At 39.2% G+C, this 23,642-nt stretch overlaps 1 protein-coding gene across 5 annotated transcripts in view; it reads right to left on the minus strand.

Annotated features, from left to right (window-relative positions):
* The window catches only part of LOC145999010 (regulator of G-protein signaling 9), a 304,822-nt gene that overhangs the window by 203,094 nt on the left and 78,086 nt on the right, over positions 1–23,642 (minus strand). The gene's annotated exons all lie outside the window — the stretch shown is intronic.

A 23,642-nucleotide genomic window follows, 5' to 3' on the forward strand; every position in this document is an offset into this window, starting at 1 on the left:
GAGAAATCTATAGAAACAGAACTTAAAATTTTCCTTGGAAAGTTAGGTCGAGAAAATTAGCGTTCTATGTCCTCATAATCAAATATTAAAAAATATGAAAAATGATTTGTTATGAGAAATAGTATTTGGTGTTAATATTCTACCTAGGGTGTCATGTGGGGTGTAAGGAGTGGCCCTTGCACATAGTACACCCAAATGTCAACCTCAGTTCTACGTAGTGTACCCTGGACTGAATTTTGCAGACCAACGAGACTCTTGCGTTTGGACCTACGGGCAGTATAATCCTCTGCAGGAATGTGTGTGTATTTTCCAGTGCTTTGTCCTTCTATGTGCTCAGTGTTCATTTATAGCCTCAGCTTTTAACCCAGGTAAGAATATTTTATTTCTCAGGCACGTTTTTATTTGTTATGGTAAGGGGTTGGCCTCGTATAATATGACGGGTGCAAAATAGAAGTGCAGACGCTCCCACAATTTAAAATTTAATCAATTACGTTGCATGTTCAAAAAATATATATGTACCTAACATACGAGTCCCACTGATAGTTCTTTACATAGATACATACATGTACACGTATGTAGATGTGAGTACAGTGTGGTCTCGTACTTTCTTACCGATTTATTACGAAGAGCGAAACAAATTTAACAAATTAATGGGACGTCCCTTAGTTTGTAAGAATACTGAATTATGCAAATTCATATTAAACTACCCTTACCGCAACATACTACTACAAGGGTTGGATAAAAAGTAATGGCAACACTGCTGTCCCGTGAAAGGGGTGAGTCACAGCGCCACAAGCGTTTCGTGGCTGATAAAGGAATGTCAGACGAGGAAGTATAGTGAGTGGGAGCGATTGTATGTTATTCAGTCAAAAACAGCAGTGCTCTGAAGCAGAGGACGAGAGTGCAAGCGCCCTAACAATATGTTTAGGCAAGAAGAACAACGTCTCTCAGGCAGACGGTCAACGCTGCCTACTTCTGCACCTTCTTGCAACACCACCTTCGTCTCGCATTAAGAAGGAAGCGACGGCACGGTGTCCCATCATCCTGCTTGACAATGGAAGGTATCAGTCACACTGCGAACAATGTGACGGCGCTCCTGCATAACTGGTAGTGGGAGGTACTGGAACATCCGCCGTATTCACCGGTATGAGACCGTGTGATTACGACCGCTTTGTCAAAATGAAGGAACCACTGGGCGGGAAGCACTACGACACGCGCGAAGCCATCATACGTGCTATAGGGCGGTCACTGCGGGACATCGATAGAGATGGACGCGCTGACGGTGTACGGCGCCTTCCATACGTGTGGCAGAAGGTCGTAGAGATGAGGGGCGATAATTTTGAAGGAATGTAACACGTGCTCCTCTGCCAATACAGTCAAGTACCAATTATACCAGTGTTGCCATTACTTTTTATCCAACCCTTGTACATACATTATTCATAATACTATAATTTATTTATATAAATCAATATTCCAATTCCACTTCACCGTAAGTATAAAAAGCCGGGTTCGAATCCCTGGGCATGGGTGTTCTGTGTGAGTGTCCTTTCATCAATGTCATCATATAATCACTCATCCTAATCTTCTCGATTAGCCAAAGTGGCAGAAAAGCAAAGTAAAATGAACCAAACAAAAAAAGCCAGCAGTTGTCTGCGGGTCTAGATGAACGGATGTAAATAAATTAGTAACCTCGCTTTCCGGCTAACGCTAAGGATGGAACATTTCCATCGCTTAACGTTTACTCCATCCATCCATCCCTTTCCTGAGATATACAACGCCTCCAGCATCATCAATTTCGGTGCATTTTCTCTCCGTAACCCACCGCACATGTTTCATCATTCGTCTTCAGCTGTAAGAGCTTCCGGCACCTAATGGGCCCAGGTTGCATCAATCACCTTGGTGTAACTGTCTGGCATTACTATTCCTCGGCAGGTCTTGACTCGAGGGAAGATATTTATTATAATAGCCCAGGAGGGGGTGGACATGTCACGTTTGCAATCGTGCGCCAACAAACAAGAGTAGCAACTCTGCAATTTCGTACAATGATTTGTGTTTGGACGTGTTTCTCGCGCGTTCTCTAACACTGGAAGATTTCGAAAGAAGAGAGAGCTGTGCTTTCTTCTGGTGGCACTTTCTCCATAGTCGAGAATAAAAACTAATAATTTATTTACTTGCCATCAAGAGAGGAAAACTCTCAAATTAGTGGCAAAGTATAAATATGTTGCAAGAGAACGTTTTTATATACATGTACATACACGCGCACACGCACACTGTATTAGCTATACTGACATAAAACATTTTTATTGTTGCTATTATTATTATTAGGACTAGGACTTTTATGACCTAAAATCACCAAAATATGCAAAATAAAAATGCTCTTACGACCTATTTTTTTTTAAAAAAATATGCACTATAATTTGAAAAGTATTCCCCTACAACTGAACCTTTGAAACATCAATATTTAACTTATACCGCGATATTTTTACATACTATTTTTAGTACACTTTATGAGCCCTGAGTTGCAATGTAAAATTAATACTTTCTGTAAATAAATAAATAAATCCTTTCTTTCCACTGGAAAGGAAGTCTGCTTTTCACATTTTTTCAGGATATAAACTAGAAAGGATAATTGTAAAAAAAAATCAACAATTTGAGTGAGCATGGGAGTAAGAACGAATCCACTTCGAAAATAGATGTATATTCCTTGAGAAAGTGAAAATGTGCTGAATATGACCGAAAATCTATCAAAATATGCTCTATCACATAGGAATGGCCAGATATGCTAAAATATGCTCTTAAAAAGCCCCTTAATTTAATTACTTTCTTCATAATATGAATTTCTAGGAACACATCACTCTTACCAAAAAGTTAAGCTAAGTCATGAAAATCCTAGCCCTAATTATTATTATTATTATTATTATACATACAATGATACAAATATATGTACTTAATTTATATGCAATCAAAATCATAATTTAATGCTATAAAATACTATCAAATACTAAGATATTAACATAACAGGAGAAGAAAGTATATATTACATACTTTTACGTATCTTTATTGTTATAAAGACTATGAAACAAAGATTTTTGATAATGATTTGTGAAGATTATTCATTGACAAATATTGATTTTACTATCTTCTTATATTATGCAATATTAAGATTGAAAGCAACTTTGTGGTTTTTGTTTGCAATTCTATTATACATGTACACGCTCATCCTGAATAGTGGTGATTGTTTATACCTTTCAGTTCTGGGATATTATACAGTAACAAATTTATGATTCATAAATTACATGCACAGTGAATTAATTTACTTGTACTATCAAAATAAATGTATACAATACACCATCATGCACGAATACAGATCAGTATTTTTCAGCAGCTACTCCCTCTAACTTAACATCGCTATCGTTTGTGTCATTATAGAAAACTGACTTATGAATCCAAATGTTTCTCTGCAGGGAAAGAGCACAGGGAAAAGAGTAGTGTTAGAGGATAGATTGTGCGAAGAAAAGTCACGATAATTCATAATGTACCGTGAAAAATATGCAAAATACTGTATACATGCGAGACTCACAAGAAAGATACATTTGTTGTGTATAAAAAAATTACATATCATACCAATGCTTATCTCATCCCTATGCAGGGGCATATTAATATGCGCGTGGCCTTTAAACTTTCAGGTGAATTCATGAGGTCATGATTTTATTTTCTCAGCATGAAGTACGAATAGGGATCTCCATCATTGAAAAAAATAAATTTGGTCACTGGACAATGAGAGAAGATTTACTCTATTGCAACGAAGTGACAGAATACATAGTAGACATAACGAGACACTGGATATATCGTATACCACTAATAAAGAATAATTATCGCTAAAATTCAAACAAATAAATGTATCATAGTTGCGAAATTTATTTGTTTTTTACTATTTCCGGCATATAAATATGGCACTGTATAAATATGAAATATATTGTTTTATCTATCAAAGCAGACCTTTTAAACAAGACTCAATAACTATTACTGTCATAATTTTCATATGCTTACGCACAAAGGTTTGTACTTTATGCTCAGGTAGGTCATTTGGGACTGGGCCTACAGTTTAAAGTGGAATTTGTGTCTCCACCGGGAATAAAACTCGCCGACAGCGCAAAGTGGTCCAGATCCGTAATATAGCTGGACAAAAATTAAAATGTCGATGTTTGAAAAAAACGTTTGAATTGTCGGTGTGAAGTAGGATGAGTCACTGGCCCAACCATGCACATATTTATTTCACTTACGTTTTGGCATGTGTATTGTCGATAACATTTTCCTACTAGCCTAAGTTGCGTACAACATTAAAATCCGCAAATAGTGGTTCGGATCTCACTTTAAGCTCTAGGATCAGTCCGGATTACCCTTACTGTGCATAAAGTGAACTTAAAACACAAAATCCATCAATCAATCAACATTAAAATCCAGAGAGATTACCCCTAGCTTACTGGAGCGGAGAGGAGATACTGCCACGGACACCACCTTTTGTTTTTCGATTTTTCAACTGTAACATTTTTATATAAAAAAAATCAAAATGGATGACCACAATCTTTCTGTATTACTTTTGATCATTGTTCAAAAGTAACGCACATAGGGGGCAAAATTCACTTGGTTGGCCTATCATGCACACTCCTTTGGATGTGTATTCATGACAGTGATTCCAGATGCAGTGTACAATTGGTTAGTAATGATGGTAATATTTGTAATTATTATAATTAATTTTCAACTGAGCCTATATAAACGAAAAAAAAGCATCGATGCAAAATTAACATGTTTTTTTCTGAAGTTTAGTGAATGATAAAATATGCAAGTGACACTTATTAAATTATTTGTTTGCTTTTCATTAATGTTTATAATTTATGTAATTATTATAATTAATAAACTACGGCACCCAAATCAAAAACAATGGAAGCAATTATTCAAAAACAAAATTGTATCTTGAATTTTAGTGATAAAAAAATTGTGGGCCTGTGACCCCCCTTCCTCAGGTAACTAAGTTTCTTTTACGGCACGGGTAAGCTAGGGTTAAAATTAAAATAAATGATTACAATTGATTGATTGATTGAGATATCGCTTATAAAGTCCACTTTATGCACATACGACCTTTGTCTTTTGTCATCCTAGGGGCCCGGGTTCGAACCCCTGCCTAGGCATCAATGCTTGTGAGTATCCATTCATCAATTTCATCATATCATCACTCATTCCCATCTTCGCAAATTAGCCAAAATTGGCAGAATGGCGAAGTAAAATAGAGGAAATCAATCAATTAATATTTTGTCATCCTGGCTTAGTGGTTAGCGTGTATTTAGACGTTGAGCCTCCCCATTCTGACTCATTGTGCAATGAAGCACACGATACGGTACCTTTTTATCACCCCTCCCCAAACGTGCGAGGATGTTACCGCCAGGCTCACTGTTCGAATTCTTAACCTCCCGTTCTTCTCTTGTAAGCTACTTGGGACCGGACCTACAGTTTAAAGTAGGATCCGAACCACCGTGCAATGTGCCTCAACTGGGTATTGAACCCGGGTCCCCTTGATTACAATGACAAATTGTACAACAAAAATTTCTTATTGTCAGTTAAGTCCAATAATAGCAATCCATTTTCAATAAAATAAAATTTAAAAGTAATCAAAATTCGCAAAAGCCATTATGGTTCAGTCTTTAATCACAGGGGAAATGAGGCTGGGAAACAATCTCCGGCTCCTTTCCTTCCCCATTCGACAGCACAAAGGACGGCGCAAAGTGACACATCGATCACATCTGGCAACAGTGCGTCCCCCTTCCGATACCAAGGAGGATCCGCTCCACCCATTGGATGTACCGGAAGTGATGAAAAAGTGGGCGTGGCCGGAGCGCGGAAATGGAAGTTTCCTTCCTACGAAGACTGCATCCGCAGCATCCCGAAGGAGCAGCCGGGAGAGGGGTCTCTGGAGTTATGCAACCACGCGCGACTTGTTGAAGGCGAGAAAGGGAATTTCTTTTTCGCGTTTATCTCCTCCCTGTTGCGGTTTCGCCCCTGTTCCAACTCAGCCGTGGAGGTATAGATATGGAAACGAGACGAGACGAGATTATACTTGGCGGTATCTTAGGTCTCGGGTGTATATTGTGAGTTATCTCTGTACAATCACCCGGCAAAAAAGATGGGACACCTATATCCTGAAGTACCCGGTTTCCTGTAATCCGTTATGTGTGTTGCCTATCTCTACGGCGACTAACCAACTACAATAGCAACTTTTCAATAAGAAGTTCTGCTATCGCCTCAGTGTTAGGCAACACACAACATATTGCACGGAAACCAGTATTTCAGGATCAGTGTGTGTAATTTGTAGAGCCCGGAAGTTCAGGCATTTATTTTCGTTAAAATAGGTAGGCAAAAAGGCATTTATAATGTGGTAAATAGGCACTAAAAATGAAAAAAGGCAAAATAAACCTAAAAAAGGCACATTTAGAAGTCGCTTACTTTTATCTATAATTTCTGGCAAAATGTTAAAATCTAAATTGGGAAGAGCATTTCAATTTTCTCCGTCTTGATTGCACATAACTACAAGGTGCTTTTTAAGTTCTCAACATTCATTGATAGTCGTCTGTCAGAGAGAATGTTTTTCATAATATAAAATGATCTTTCTACTTCGGCAGAAGTTATTGGAGCATACATATAACAAGCTAATGTAGCTGGACTCATTTTGGTAACAGCATTTTCACCTTTTAGAATATCACAAATTGTTTTCAATTGTTTCAAGTCCTCATTTGCACTCACTACCCGTTTGCACTTTTCCGCAACAGCTGACCCCTTTTCTCCTGGCACTTCCATCATCTGCTGCATAGATTCCTCGAAGATTTTCATGGATGCTATAATTGTAATTGTCTCTGGCAATGCACCATAATGTTCAAAAACTTGAATAGCACAGGAGTTTTTTCGCCTCACGAATTGAAGCCGCTTCATTTTCTGGAAGAGCATCGATCACCTCACTGATTTTTTGAAGGTTGTTAGCATAATATATAGCTGCTGATATCCAGGTTCCCTATCTCGTCAAGACTGGTTGCTGAGGTAAACTAAGCTCAGGTGCAACTTCCTGAAATTTTCGGGTTCGAGATGGAGACTTCAGAAAGATTTTCTTTGTGTTCGAAATCAACCTGTTCACTTCAGCAGTCAATCATGCACCGAAAGGCAATATACTGACTCAGCATGAAATACTTTTTTCTCACACTTTTCTCCTTCAGCAATGTTGAAACATGCGTGAGTTCAATATTACTTAAATAAGGCTAAAATTATTCACATAATAAACGGAAGAAAAATAAATGCCAACATCGTTTTTTGGGAGAAAAATAATTTATATACACATTTTTTTTTAAAAAAATGTCAAATTTCATTGAAAAAGGCAAAAAAAAGGCATTATAATTAAAAATAGGCAGTGGGGTCCCAAATAGGCAAAATGAAAAGGCTTCCAAAACATTCGAAACAACATAAGAAACATATATCCGGAAAAATTTTATCGATATATGCAGTAGATAAAAAGAGGCATTTTGCCAAACTTCCGGGCTCTAATTATCAGCATCACGATTGATTATCGTATTTAACTTGAGCCAGAAAAAAGTTCCTGGACTTTATTTAACTTGAGCGAGAAAAAAAGGTTCCCGGACCGTATTTAAATTGAGCCGGAAAAAGGTTTCTGGACAGTATTTAAATTGATCTGTTGAAATTGCAGATAAAAAGGTTCTTTACGGTCCAGAACCCATTTACGGTTTCTGATTTTCTCTCCTGGACCGGAATTGAATGTATTTAAAATTCCTGGACCTTTAAAAGCCCTGCCTTAAATTTAGTGGAAATAACGGTAGACGACTATTGACAGGTATTTTTGGGTTTTCTTCAATTATGATACCACGCCTGGTTTCTTTTAGATAACGTGGAGTTTGTTCTATTAACAGATTTCCAGAAACAGAGTTAGTTGACTTCTACCTGTAGCTAAAGGCATTGCCATCTCAGTCTACCCGGTCCCCCGTACCAAAGAGTGTAAATTCGTGTAGACTTAATGAGTAAAAATAAAATCAAATTCAGGACGTTCAGATAAGTCACTTACGTTCAATCATTTCGACAGTAGAGTGGCTATATGTATATTTCGCAACGAATGTACTGAATAGTATTTCCAATTACCACTGCGGCGCTAGTGTTGCTGGCACTATAATCCGTGGAACTGGGGTAGGGCGTTGCTTATATTCGTCTGTACAACGTGATACGTTGTAGAGGGCTTTATTCAGAAAACAGGAAACTAAATTTTCGGAATGTTTCGTGTGATCCAATGTGATCTCGGGGTGATATAAGGAAGTTGGAAGCATAATTTGTGCATTTTTCACTTACTGCTGCGAGCGAAAAAATAGAAATTTCAGTCACAATAAATGCATTTGCATTGTAAAATAGTGTTGTTCGTACCTCGTGTGATAACTGCAAATATTAGAGATGACATTGTATTAAATAAATTTCTGAGCATAGAAATCTAGCAGGTGAAATATGAAACATGTTGTTGTGGATCTTATTTATGTGTTCATGTAAGTGGTGTGACATTTGTCATGGTGAATGTGCTTTAGAAATAACTTTCGGCTTGACAAAGGTTGATTTTGTGGAGTTCAATGTGTTGCAGTGCTGGAATGATTACTATCAGTGGATTAAAATCGAGAAACGTTTATTGGGAAGTGTAACGCTCTGTGACATATTTTGAAATGCATTTTTGCCTTGCCTCTTTTTTAAATATCATGTGAGGTCACTATATGAATGATACCAAAATGTGACGAAGACGTTTTTGGCTGGTTGTCGTTGGTTTTATTCTCGCTACACAGAAACACTTGCTCAATAATTAATGTACTTTTCTTGTTGTCCCTTTGACTCCACGAAGCAAGACTAGTTACAAAATGTCTCGCCAGATGTCATAACAGGTAGTTGGAATCGCGAATAGGACAATTCATTGCTCTCTAAAATTTTACCAAGGCGTTATAGTCTGTGATTCTTACATTCAAATAACCGTTCAATGGCTTAAGATCCACCAGTGCCATTTGTTGATCAAATATACACCTGATGAAAAGTGAAAATATATACCTATTCTCTATTTCATCTCAAAACTTCATGTAATTGAATTCACTAATGGACCTGACATTGGAAGCTATTTCTATCTGCCAATAGTTTTCGAGAATGGATGGTAATCTCAGCAATGCGAACATCGGATATCCTATAGCAACGTTGCCAAGTATAATCCCGCATTTGATTGTTGCTGCGTTTGCGTGTTAAAAGTAAGTAGCCATGTACAGTGGGAATCATTTGTATTCCCAGACAGCGGGAAGTTTTCACCTCCAGGCAGGTAGGACGCTGTCGCTGGGTACGAGCCAAGTGGTGTCTGCAATGAACACCTGGTGCGCTTGAAATCCCAGGCAAGCTGCAGAACCGTTTTTTGCATGCTCACAACACTTCCCTAACAGCATTCACCGAAGGGAATATATATGGAGTAAAACACGTTTGCATGGATTTCGAGAGGAATGAAGGATTTATTACTTTCAAAGCACATGTGATTATATATTTTAAAAAAATACGATTGTAACTCAACACTACAGTGCGGAATCTCAAGGCAAGATTGATAACGTGTCTGCCAGTAGACCAGAGGGATTTGAATCCTGTGAAAATGATCATTTTTATTCAATATCATTAATTTGTTTTTATGTTTAGAAAGGGAAGTTCATAGATTACACAACGCAGTAATTCAACAAAATCACCGGGCGAAAACCTGAGAAGCCCTTGTTAATTTCCAATATTTTATTATCAATAGTTAAAATACAACGCTGATTGATTGAATTGCTGTATTTTACTTCGCTTCTTGTGCCACTTTTGGCTAACTTGCGAAGATGGAGATGAGTGATGATATGATGAAATTGATGAAGGGACACTCACAAACATCCATGCCCAGGCCAGGATTCGAACCCGGGAGCCCTGGCATCGTAGCGCCATGTGCTAACCAATCTTTTTTTCTTTTTGAATACCCCTATTCGGCAGTATCCCCCCGTCATTCACACACGTCAATTTGTACTGTATTCTCGTCGTTACTCATTTCGGACAAACACAAACATCCAAGTCCTAGCCGGGATTCGAACCCGGAACCCCTGACTTCGTAGCGCGCTATGCTAACCACTCCGCCACGGAGGCCGACATCCAATCTGCCACGGGGGCTGGCAAAACACAAAGCTAGGCGAGTATATATGAAGCATATGCGCGTAATGTAACAGATCAACTTTACTAAAGGCGAAATAGTAGGGTATTTTGAGCTAATAAAATAACGATTCGTTAAAAGTTCGAATCTCCCTGGACGAGTATTTTTACGTATAAATTTTAATGTAGTCAACTATCTTCCAACATGTAACAGAAATGAAAATGAATTATTGAAATCTGAGTTGAATTTTCTTTAATAGCAATATATCCTCTCCAGCGTACAGACAGATGAAATAACCTGTGCTTGTTGCTTTCAGACTTTGTAAAGGTACTTCGTAAAAGTAAGCCAGTTGTAGTATTTTGCCCCAAAACGAACTAAGACAGTTACCCTTTTATGGAATTTAACCGATTTCCAGAGTTTACCGTTATTTGCAGATAAGCTTAACATCGTAGAACGTGTAACATGCTTGAACTGAAGGCAAGCTTTCCTTGACTTTATCCTCAAAAGTGAACATTCATTTGCAATAAATTATAATAAACGCCCATGAAAATAGACAAAAAATTCAAAGTGAACCTGAATAACAACATCATCCAAAAATCCACGTTGCAAATGTATACACATAACTAATAACTTAAAAAAAAATCTTGAGCAAATCATAGTTTTGTTTTTTAATTAATAAACTCCTTACCATGGCTGTCGCCAAAAAGAATTGTGATGGGGGGGTCAGCAATGTATAGTAGAAATAATATAGAATTGAACAGTTTGATTGAATTGTTGTTTTAAGTCCACTTTATGCACAGAACGGCTAATCGGGACCGGATCTACAGTTAAAGTGAGATCCGAACCACTAAATGCCTCCACCGGGAATCGAATCCCGGACCCCTTGATTAGAAATCGATGACGCTTCCACTACGCCATCTGCGAGGCCCAAAAGTAATAATAATAATGATCATCATGGTTATATTTTACACAATATCTATTAATACTAATAAAAATATACTAATTTTCTTCAAAATTTATTAATATTAGTATTATTCTACTTGATCCACCAGATGAGTGAATATACAGCACGACTCACTTCATTATCTCCTTACATTTCATGCAGTTCGTGCACTGAAGTGTACAGTTATGTTATTCTACTACGTTCTTAACGTTTACACACCTCGTTCAAGAGAAAGCTTTAAAGGTTAGATGGATATTTTACTCATACACTGTTTGTTGTTTGCCTTTCACATAACACACTAAATGTTGGAAGTAAAGTGCGGAACCATTTGATCTTAGTATAAAAAAGTAAAGTATGAAAAACATAACTTGGTTACTACAGGTGCTTCCTCAGGACGTAACCCTTTTCTTTTTCAAAACCCATTGTTTTGGATCTAATGCCTCTTTATCTTTTATTATTCTGTTCGAATACTAACTAACTGAATATTATTTCTGTCATTTACAATAAAAAATAGCGAAGTTTATGTAACTTTGTGTTGTGTGAATGAAACGAAATTCCAGGGGGCGTCCGTACCTGTTCGATCCCCTCTCACAACGCCCATGCTCCTTACCTGAAAACGAGAAAGTAACTGGTATTTGAAACTTGTTACTTTCAAACCCTACCAACAAACCTGAACACACACACACACCTATAAATTTTAGTCAGTTTGGACATTTTCAAACACTGCCTAGATTAGATTTTTGGGGAGCATAGAGAAGGAGACTCAAAAAGTGTTAGATTATTGAATTTAAAAACAAACAAATATAATGCGTAGTTTAGATGAGGTGCGTGACGCTAAAATAACGTCACCAATTTTGTGTTCACGATAACTGCAACAAGTAGATCCTTTTATCTGGAATTGTTATAGCAGTTGGATACTCCGAAGGATGGTTAGCTACTTACTGACTAACTAACTAACTAACTAACTCTCTAGCCTTCTTAAACCCGAAGGTTCATGGCTGCAGCAACACAGGCCTTCCATCTTTCCCTATCTTGAGCAAGATCTATATACTCTTTTCCATCCCTACATATTTCCCTTAGGTCCATCTCAACGTTGTCCCTCCATCTTCGTCTTGGTCTTCCTACAGGTCTCTTACCATCAGGTTTCCCAACAAGAATCCTGTAAACTCCTCTTTCCTCTCCCATTCGTGCCACATGGCCTGCCCACTTAAGTCTTCTTGATTTAATTATTCTAATAATATCTGGACATGAATACAAATTATGTAGTTCTAAATTATGTAACCTTCTCCACTCACCTGTCTCCTCATCCCTTTTAGGTCCAAAGATTTTCCTAAGGATCTTATTTTCAAATACTCTCAATTTATGTTCCTCTTTCAATGTAAGGGACCAAGTTTCTCATCCATATAATACCACAGGCAAAATTACAGTTTTGTATATTTAAACTTTTAGTTTCTTAGATATTAAACGAGAAGACAAAAGTTTATGAAGAGAGAAGTAACATGCATTTCCTGAATTAAGCCTACTTTTTATTTCCTCTTTAATATAATTTTCATTTGTTAATATTACTCCTAAGTATTTGAATTTGGAAACTGGTTCAAACTAGTTGTTATCAATAATTAGATTTTAATTATTACCTAACACTTGGTTTCGGCCTGTAAGCATATATTTAGTTTTCTCTTTGTTAACTTCCAAACATATCTCTTTAGCAGTTTTGAAAAATATTTTAGCATTATTCTTAATTGTATTCACATCATCCCCCAGTAAGTCTACATCATCTGCATATGCTAACAACTGAGTCACACCATTTAATTTTAGTCCTTCTTTAGTTTCTTTTACCTTCCTAACAGCATATTCTAAGGCAAAATTAAAGAGCAATGGAGATAATGCATCTCCTTGTTTTAACCCATCATGAATTGTAAATTTGTCAGACATTAATACCCACACGAATTTTACTTTCGGTTTCACTGGTGCATATTTTTATCATACTAACAAGCTTCTTAGGTATTCCAAACTCTACTAATATATTATATAATTTATCTCTTTTGACAGAATCATATGCCTTTTTGAAATCAATGAATAGCTGATGGACATTTTGATTATATTCCCACTTTTTTTCAACTGTCTGTCTGATGTGAAAAATTTGATCTGTAGTTGATCTGTTACGTTTAAATCCACATTGATAATCACCTATAATTTCATTAGCATATGGTGTTAGTCTTGTTAAAAGAATGTTAGACAATATTTTGTATGTTGTTGAGAGTAGAGAAATTCCACGGTAATTATTGCAGTTCATTTTATCACCTTTTTTAAACACAGGAACAATTATGGATTCTTTCCACTGTTGAGGGATTTCTTCTTTATTCCATATTAATGGTTAGCTACTTGCACACTTTAAAGCCTAACAAACATAATTTTGGAATATACACTTCGCGCGTTTGATGCACAGAAAACAAATATTTGTCAATGAATTTCTTTTCCCCATCAAGCTCCAGAGACAGCGACAAATCTTTCTACGCTGTTGGTATCCAAGCACCGGTGGAACGCTGGAATTAGTGCATTACTGTAGAGGAGGATGACATGAGAAATAAAAGTATTTGCTATTCGTCCAAATATGTTCAGTTATTCTGAAAAATCAAAACTCCAAGCTTGACTCGAATGCCTCTCATAATGTAAAGAAATGTAGAGAAAATAGAATGCAACATGTTCTTGTCATTTGCGTATTATTCTAATAAATAAAATCTATGACGCGAAATGTTCATGCTCTCTACGCTAATAAAGAAGCCAGATTTCAGTTTGCAATAAGCAATCATATTTCAGCATCAATCACAATCTATACCGTCTTTAAGGGCAGATTGACCTACTCTCTGGTTCAAATCGTGGACGGTTTTGAATCACGTCCTGAACAAGTGTTGTCTTTGGATATAATTGTGACTAAACGAAAAGTGCCTGGCTTCATCTCTCCCATTTTATGCCTTATCAATTCTTCTTTCCTGACATCGTATCAAAGTATAAATTTCCATCGTTAGTGGAAAATCAAAAGCAAAAAATGCCAGGGAAGGAGTCTATCCCGTAGTTAGGCGGGAGAATGTTCCCATCCTCACATGAACCTTCCTGACATTGTATTTGTTTTCATCTTCCAAATTCTCTTCCGAAGCATTCCTTCATTTTATTATCAGAAAAGGCAATGAAAGTAAGGTTCGCAGTCCAGCAATACAGAACAAAGAATTACTGAAATTCATATAATCTTGGGTGGCATTTCAAAGTGATAACGGTTGTGGAGGGGCGGTGCTTCCCCGGGACGTAACCCTTTTTATTTTCAAAACATTGAAATAAATTACCATCGCTTCTGTAAAACTAATATGAATATGTATGCGTAATTTTATACTAATCGCAGATTGGATTTACGGTTTAAAGTGAGATCGGAACCACTATGTGTCTCCACCAGGTATCAAACCCGAGACCACGATGTTATTGCTACGCCATTGGGGATTGTATTGATTAGGAATAACAATGACAAACTAAGGAGCAATTTTTAACTGATAACATAAATGGTTTAAAATTATTCTTTACAAATTAGGCAAGACGGCACATATAAACTAGTCTTTTATTAAGGTATGTATGTTCAGAATTATATGCAATTATCATAACTTTATGTTTAGAGTAAACATCTAAATATAGTTACTGGAAACAACTTGTGACCCCCTCCCCCGGTTGGGCCTAGATATTAAAACGTCAATACACCCCTCCCTCTTGCACCTCGGGAAACATAGTGATTATAGTAAACAAAGGTATAATATTATGTTGCGGTTGATACCAAAAAACTGTTTAGCCTTCATGTATGCAAATTCTTTGCATTCTCCTAGCTACTTGTTCAAGCCATTAGAATGAGCGGTAGAATTCAAGTCCAATCAAACACGGATTTGTTTCTTTTTCCTTTAGGTTATCACTCGTCTTTCGTTTTCTATAATGTGTATTTCACAGTATAAAAACAGAATTTTATAATATAAAGTAAAAAATTATTACCTCAGAGTAAATGTCAAAGAGTTTGAAAGCAGCCATAATTTGAACATATTTTTCCAGTTTGAATAACATCTCGATCCTTCCATTCAACACGCAGCGCGGATTGGAATCAAAGGCACCAAAACAAGAAGAAACAGGTTTTCAGATATCTTTACCCCCAGGTCAATATTCTGTGCTAATAAAACTCAGTTCTCAAAATTGAAATGGATAGGTAAAGGGAGGAATCAAATTGAGAAATTATATCACCATTATTCGTATGTAGGTGCATATAGAGTGAGATGAGCGGGAAAAAAACTACCTCCACTATTCCCAACTTTTCCCCACCCCTTGCAAGTTTTTTTTGTTTGTTTTTCTTATCACGTAAGTAGTCAATACACGCTAATTAAAAAGAAGCGTCTAGAGTTTCGAACTCGGCATTACTCGAGAATATTTACCCTCTATTTCGATAATTCTCATTTAGTCTCAATCTGAAACTAACCCTAAAACGCCCTAAATGCAGTATGTATCGGCGCGGTCTTTAATATGATAGTTACCATGCACATATCCCCTTGCCGAAATGTGCACACATAATGTGCAATGCATCTGAAACATCCTTTCATTTCTTTCCCGCAACCTTCGCAGTTGGGGCTTGTGAGCTCCGCGTAGCTCGATGTCCGTTGTGACATAGCAGGCAGGTAGAAACCATCTGACTTGGCTCGTCCCCAGCGACAGCCTCGCAGCCACAGCTTCCCTCCCCGTCGTCCGGGAATTAGAATGGTTCCCACTGTACATGAAGATCAACTCGTAAAAGAGCTCATGAGCTACACTCTCGTACACAACCGAGGGAGACAAACATACGCGTACGTAGGTCTCAGTTTAATTTTATTTGAGTTTCGATTTAAGTCCACTTAATTGCGACTGGACCTAGAGTTTAAAGTGAGATCCAAACCACTTCATTCTAAACAAAAAAATCATTTGACAAGGGGTTTAAAAAAATCGCAAGAATATGTCCAACGACTAATTTTACTGAATCGTAAAATGGAAATCTTCACAAAACAAATCCTTCAGTACAGAACTGCCCATCTAATCTCTACATAGCACGTCGCGACATGGGGCAAAGACTCGGTTCGCTGCCTATGTGGGAAGCTGGACGCAAACAGTTGAAGGCGTGGCCGTGAGCGTGAAAGCCGACAACGCCAGGACACAATAAGCATCTGATTAGATAAGCGTCGCTGGTTATTCCAGCATTACAAATGAGCTGGCGCTGAACAGCCGGAGCGGCGAAACGATAAGCGGTTCCCGGAAGTGATGGATTTTTGGCAGGTCTATTCCAGGAAATGATTTCGATTCTAGGTAGCGTATGGGGTAGAATTTATTATGTTGAATTTACAGCGTGAGCACAAAACACTCCCTGGTTTTGAAAGTGTATAAGTTTAATACCAAAAGTAGTATTCTACAGAAATGTTCACAGTAGTTGTAAAAACTCATAAAGTTTTCGTGGCGTTCATTGGAATTACAAATGCTCAATGTGCGCGCCACCTGTTACTCGGGAAACATCGAGACGATAATCCAGCTCCAACCACACCTTCTCAAGCGTATCCGGTGTGATGAAGTTGACAGCTGTACTGATGCGTTCCTGAAGATGATTCAGGTTGTGGGTAGTGGAGGTACATAGACCTTGTCCATCACGAACCCCCGAAGGCAAAAGTCACAAACTGACATGTCCGGTGATCGTGGGGGCCACTTACATAGATTTTGATCATTGGGTCCAGCTCGTCCTATCCAACGGTGTGGGAGGTTGTCATTCAGAAAGTTGCGTACAGATTGATGCCAGTGTGGGGTGCTCCATCTTCTTGTAGAATGTAGTCACCTCTCTCTCTGCAGCAAGTTGAGGAATTAACCAGTCACGTAGCATTGTTAAGTAGCTTTCACCTGTGATTGTTGGCCCCTCAAAGAAGAACGAACCGTACACTCGACGCTCTGACACTGCACAAAAAACATTCACCTTGGGTGAGTCACGTTCCACATCAAGAGTGGCATGCGGATGCTCGCTTCCCCAGATCCTAACATTATGCCTGTTCACTTTTCCACTCAAGTGGAAGGTCGCCTCATCACTAAAAATGATCTTCGTCAGAAAGGTTTCATCGTCCTCCATTAAAGTGTGGATAGTCTCGCAAAACTCGCGTTGCTTTACCTTGTCTTGTGGATATAACTTTTGAACCAATTGCAGCCGGTACGGGTGAAAACGCAAACGCTTCCGTAAAATCTTGCTTACGGTAGTTTTGTGGCACTTGCAACTGCCTGTTGGCTTGACGTGTTGATTTTCTGGAACTGCGTACAAAGGCTTCTCGCACACGCTTCACAATTTCCTCAGAGATGGACGGTCGGCCAGAATGTTCTTTTCTTTGATGACAAATGCATCCTCTCTCAAGAAATGTTTTATGCCACTTCAGAATGGATTTGTGTGTAGGTGGATCAACATTAAACTTCCGTTTAAATGCACGCTGCACTCTCACAAAACTGCTTGTTTTGGCAAATTCTAACACGCACCAGCTTCTTTGCTGCGGAGGGAACGCCATTTTCGATTTTACTGCCCTCTAGCTACCGAATTCACAACTAGCGATTCTGATAAGAAAGATATTAAAATATTTTGAGTTAACTGAGCTTTGGATATCAATTTTATCAAAATATTCAAGTAACTATTAATTTTATGACATCTTGAAACCAGGGAGTGTTTTTGTACTCACGCTGTACAATTGTTCGATAGAATACCACAGTGCCTCTTTAAAAAAATGTATATCTTTCAAATACATTATTATCGGTCTCATCGTGTGGTACGAGGATTGCTTCTGTCACAGAACTAATATATTACCTACAAGTTTTTTAAGCACACACTGCAAAGACTCAAAGTCACACTCTTCGTAATGCGACAGATATCTATACCACGTTTGTTGGAACCTGTCCCGTTTCCCGCGCTAGCGATCGCTCGACAGTCTGTGCCAATGAGAAACGAGGAAAAATTCGTCTGCTGGGCAGCGAGGAGCGAATGGAAGCCAGAAGAGAGGCGCTTACGTAGACGCTGTTGCGACGTTGCGTATTTTAATTGGCTGCCTGGCTTTGACTTTCCCCAGCACGGAGAAAAGCCAGCGATCAGCTAGCGCGGGAACCGGGACAGGTTGTAACAAACGCGGTATAGTCCATTTCTTGTCATACTCGAATCAGCATGTCTCCGGTAACAGTAAAGTTAACCTTATGCACGAATTCCGTATATATCAACGATTAACCGTCCCCGAAAAATGCGTTGAACTACGGTAACAAATATAGTTTCGCATATAGTTACAAACGAGGCTCTGGCGGCTGAACTAATTTTTGTTGTACTATCGTTACCGGCTATACCCGGAAAACCTATCCTAAGCATTTCCCAACTCCCGGTGGGATTAATGGGGTTAACAACCTGCCTCAGGAGGAGAAGCCAACGAGAGCGCGACAGTGGCGGGCGCGGAGAATCGACTACAGGGCCGCCCAGAGGCCGTGGAACCCAAGCCGGAGCCTGTCCAGAGGCCAGCCAGCCAGACCTGCGCCCCGCCGACCGTTCCAGCGTCCAGGCGATCCTCAGATAAGTACCTACCCCTTTATGGTGCTAATCCTTACGCCCCTAACTTCTCTCTTTATTATTCTATTGGAGTGCTTTCTAAATAAAACTCAGTACATTAACTATTCAAGTTGTGTTACGTTAATTACCTCCTCTACCTACGACTAATCGTCCAACCCTCAAACACAGAGGGTGAAATCCGATACGGCTAGGGTTTTAACGCCCCCCAATTGTGTCTCCAGGGACCAGTCCTGGGACAGAACCATAGCTCGTAACGCTATTGATATTTAGTGTTGGACTCGAATGCGGGAACTTTGGTAAGGAGATCAACAGGTGACCACGTAACGCATTCTGTCTTTGAACTGGTTGGCGGCTGGACTCAGATCCAATATAATTTGTCTTCTGTATGTTTCACTTGTGTGTGTGATCGTTCTCTTCATAGTTTTCGTCTAATCCAGATCTGGGTAACCAGTCTCTTTTCTTAAAAGAGCGCTCTCGTGCGCACGTGTGGAAATCAGAGCGTTCAGCTTCAGTGTAACGTTGTGATAGGAGCGGAAAGGAGGGACCGAGCCAGTTACCATGAGGTTACAATACTTGTATCCGTGGTATTAGAGAATTAAATGAATGTTTGCTGCCATATTCCTACGTATGTTCAAAGGTGCCCAAGTGTAGCATGGTAAAATATGGAAATACTTACCCTACTCCTCGCAAAATATGGAAATACTTACCCTACTCTATCATAAAGTATAAACATTGCAAGTTATATACCCCAGATGTTGCCGGGCTAACATTCTTTCTAGTATTGTTCATTTAACATGATGTTATTATGTTCTCGTCAACTTCACAAGGAGAAACATTCAATTTGAAGATTAGAAAATGTATCACTAACACTCACAAAGGGTGGCCACCTAGAGCTCACAATATAAACAAGTTTATATTTCGAATTTAATTTTTTGCAACAATTGGAATTTCTATTGAAATTATGGAGCATATCATTATAAACCATCTCAAAATTTACCACGAAGATATAGTGTTGACATAAATCATTTTTAAGGAAGAATTGTTATCCATGGGCTCGATGATAGCCCCCCCCCCACTCTTTCCTGGAAGTTCTATGCCAGTGATTGCTTGAATAGCAGTTATGTGATTGGCTTAGCATCATTATTTCACGTGCATCCGCTATACTGACGCATAACGACTGCGTATTTCACAGCAGAAGGTGAAACAAGCCTGTTACAAACTGGATAATTTACAAGAGCAGAATTATAGTAATTTTGAATTCCTTCTAGGAGAATTACGACAGTAATCCTGGGAAACATGATAATCGCCCTTACTCAAATTACCTGAACAGACTGTCAACTTTTTACTACTGCATAACCAGGGAAGTTTCTTTAGGAAGGCCGCTCCGGCGCAAGAATTAATTTCTTTTAATCCAATCTTGTATAAATTAAATGTCTTAAGATGATATTTCAATATGTGTAGCTCTATCTTAGTTGAATTCATGGCTGTTTTTTTATACCATATTTGAGGGCCTCCCAGATGGCGTAGTGGTAATGTCGTCGCCTTGTAATCAAGGGGTCCCTGGTTTGATACCTCGTGGAGGCATATTGGACAGAGGTTCGAATTCCACTTTAAACCATAAGTCCAGTCCCGATTAGCCTATATGTGCATAAAGTGGACTTAAGACACCAAATCAATTGAATTATACCCTATTTGAAAAAAGGTGGCTTCTGAATTAGTTTTAGTTTTTGCTACTACTCCTGTATGTGTGTGTGTGTGTGTGTGTGTGTGTGTGTGTGTGTGTGTGTGTGTGTGTGTGTGTGTGTGTGTGTGTGTGTGTGTGTGTATTTATATTTATAAATACACACACAAACACACAAATTTAAAACACCCCTGTAATTTAATAGCGTATATGAAAAACAGAGCAGCTACCACGGAAATAAAGTGGGGCTTGGCAACCATGGAATAGTTTAACTTTCTCGAACAGCATACATGCGAAATTAAAGTCGACGCGCTAGCTTCGTTAAATACCGGCTGGCTTTGGAGTCCACGGAGCACGCCCACCAGCTGCAATAATCACATTCAACGCACAGTGTTGCCACACATCTACTCTACGCCACGTTGTCCCTCCGCGCACAAGCACCTTCCCACAGTCTCCACATTGAAGTTGCATAGTACGGCAACAGCGTATCCGCAGTCATGTGACTGAGACTCCACGTGGAGTAGACGAGCAGAATGACAGCTGCGTCCATTAGCTGAAGGTTGAGTGTGATTGGACGAAAACAACTCGCCCGCTGTTTATCCCCACCCACGTTCGTGGCGGCGGCTTTCTTCAGTTCTTCGACGTAAACGCGTGGACTACAAGTAACGCAAATCAGTGTTTTGAGAAGCTATTCAAGTGCTTACTTCATAACTGGAAACACAGTCCTTCCTTGGATGATTAGATTTCATGGTCTTTGAGATTTTGCCAATCTACAAACCCTATAATATTCTATCCCGGTAGTCTGTGGGGCAAGACCGCACATAACGGTAGATAATGGGAGAAAGATAGTGGGCGGAACGAAGCAGTACATGCTGCTGCAAACGAAAGGTAGCTACAGTCGCCTTTTCCCCTCCACGCAATCCTGTTACGTCGTACGTGTTCATTGGTTGCGCCGTTTTCAGTCACTGCTTGCGCAGATTCTTGTTTTCGTTTTCTCGCTCTAGAGATTCCAGGGACAGGGTATAGAATAGATTGTACATGACGTCAGTTTATCAACCATCTCCCTCTGTCTGTCCCTGCCCTCTTAATTCAGGCCACATCTGCGTTTCGTCAAGCTTCTGTTAACAGATTTCGAAACAAAATATTGAAGTGTCTTATGAAGGAAAGTGACGAACAAGCTATGGAACTTGCCCTCCTTCTTGCCCTATTAACCATACATGCAATGCAGCCTTGTGAAACATATAAGTCTGCAGAGTAGTAGAGGAAACAGTCAAAGAGGGCGCCACAAGGGATCAATTGATATCACAGTGAGTCACAAAGCTCTCAAAATAGAGCTCGGACGAGGGAATTCGCATCTGCTCTTCAATATTTAAACTCTGCGTCACGTGATAAGGAACGATTGGATTTATTGCCAGAGGATCGGCTGGAATCGGGGTATTTGACTCCGGTTCTATTCCTGGGAACTGACCGTGATTCATCTCGCGAAGACGTAGGTAATGGAAAAACAAAAAACAAGTTCGAGATGCGTTCGAAGATTCAGTAACGATGAGTATGGATACTGTTTGGCCGCCCTCTGTGAGTGAGTGGTCAGCGTGACGAACTACGCAGCCAGATATTCCAGGTTCGAACACTGGTCACAGCGGTCTGTAAGGTGACCTTCCACGTAGTAACCCAATTGTCAAACTCACTTCCACGTAGTACACCCTGGACTGCATTTTGCAGACTAACGAGACTCTGGCGTCTGGACGTACGACCAGTGTAATCTTTGTAGGACTGTGTGTGTTTTGTCCTTATGTGTGCCGAGTGCCCCTTTACAACCTCAGCTGTTAATCGAAGTCAGAATATTTTAATATTTTAGTTACACAACATTAGAGTTATTTTAGTTATGGTAAGGGGCTGGACCCCGTATAAGGTGACGGGTGCAAAATAACCTAAGTGCTGACGCACCGAAAATTTTAATTTCAAATTGGTCACAGCATTATTATTCATCTATTTGTGCTCTCATACATTCATCATCATCGCCAACCCCCGTGGCGGAGTGGTTATCATATCACACCCGGGTTTGAACCTCGACCTGGGCATGTTCTGTTCTTTGTCAGTATCCCTTCATCAATTTCATCATATCATCACTCATCCTCATCGTCGCGATTAACCAAAAGTGGAAGAAAAGCGACGGAAAACAACCAAAACAGAAATACGAAGCTGCTTGGATGAAGTAAACAAAGTCTGAGTCGCACCCGAAACCTACGAAGGTTAAACCGTGAAATGAGTGTTCAACACACTCAACCATCAATGAAGTATAGAAGCCTTAACTGAAGTTCAATTTAGAATCATAGTTACTAGAGCTCTCGCCACGAAAACAGTCCAGTCAAGGTCACACCACCCATCTACAACAATTTCAACCGACGTAAACTCGCGAAGTGTCGACTGAGCAGCTTCGAAGAAGCGTGGCAACTCTGGAGGGCCAGGTGTGTAGCGGAGGCAAGGGGAAATTCCGACCTTGACTAGACTGTTTTCGTGGCGAGAGCTAAACCCCCAATTCACAAGGTTATTTACTTTTTCAGTGAAAATATCCGAGATCACTCTACTTCCTTCGGGTTAGTTTGCGACATTTGCATAAAATATCAGTTACATTTGGAATGTACACAAGAGTGTTTCAAAGGTCGCGCAACCCAAAGTTTGAAAATTTATATCACGATATTTACATCGGGTTTGCTGCATTATAAATCCTCATCCTTTGAGATATTTTTCAATGCTTTTAACATTATCAATTTATTCCATACAGAAAATTAAATAAATTAATAACTGGCGGAAGGCAGCGTTAATTTTTTTTTCCAGAAATGCACTTTTGAATGAGAAAACTATATAAGAAATTATCGGACGTCTGATGACTGATGCCATGTCAATCTGTCATTTGATGGCAACCGTATTTTGGGACCAAAAAAGGTATAATCCTCGTGGAATTCCTGGTACCGGGACAATCACAGTCATGTATTGCCAAACAATGTCTAATCTGCGACGTGCCATCCAAAACCGGCGAAGAAGAATGTTACGGTTTGGAATTCTGCGCATTCATGACAACGCCCGCCCGCACACAGCTGACCGTACAGTTGCGACAATTGAAAAATTCCGATGGGAACGTTTTAATCACCCGCCATACAGTCCCGATCTTGCCCCAAGT

The sequence above is a fragment of the Lepisma saccharinum genome, chromosome 14 (genome assembly GCF_977018435.1).
Source record: "Lepisma saccharinum chromosome 14, izLepSacc3.1, whole genome shotgun sequence".
NCBI classification, from domain to species: Eukaryota; Metazoa; Arthropoda; class Insecta; order Zygentoma; family Lepismatidae; genus Lepisma; species Lepisma saccharinum.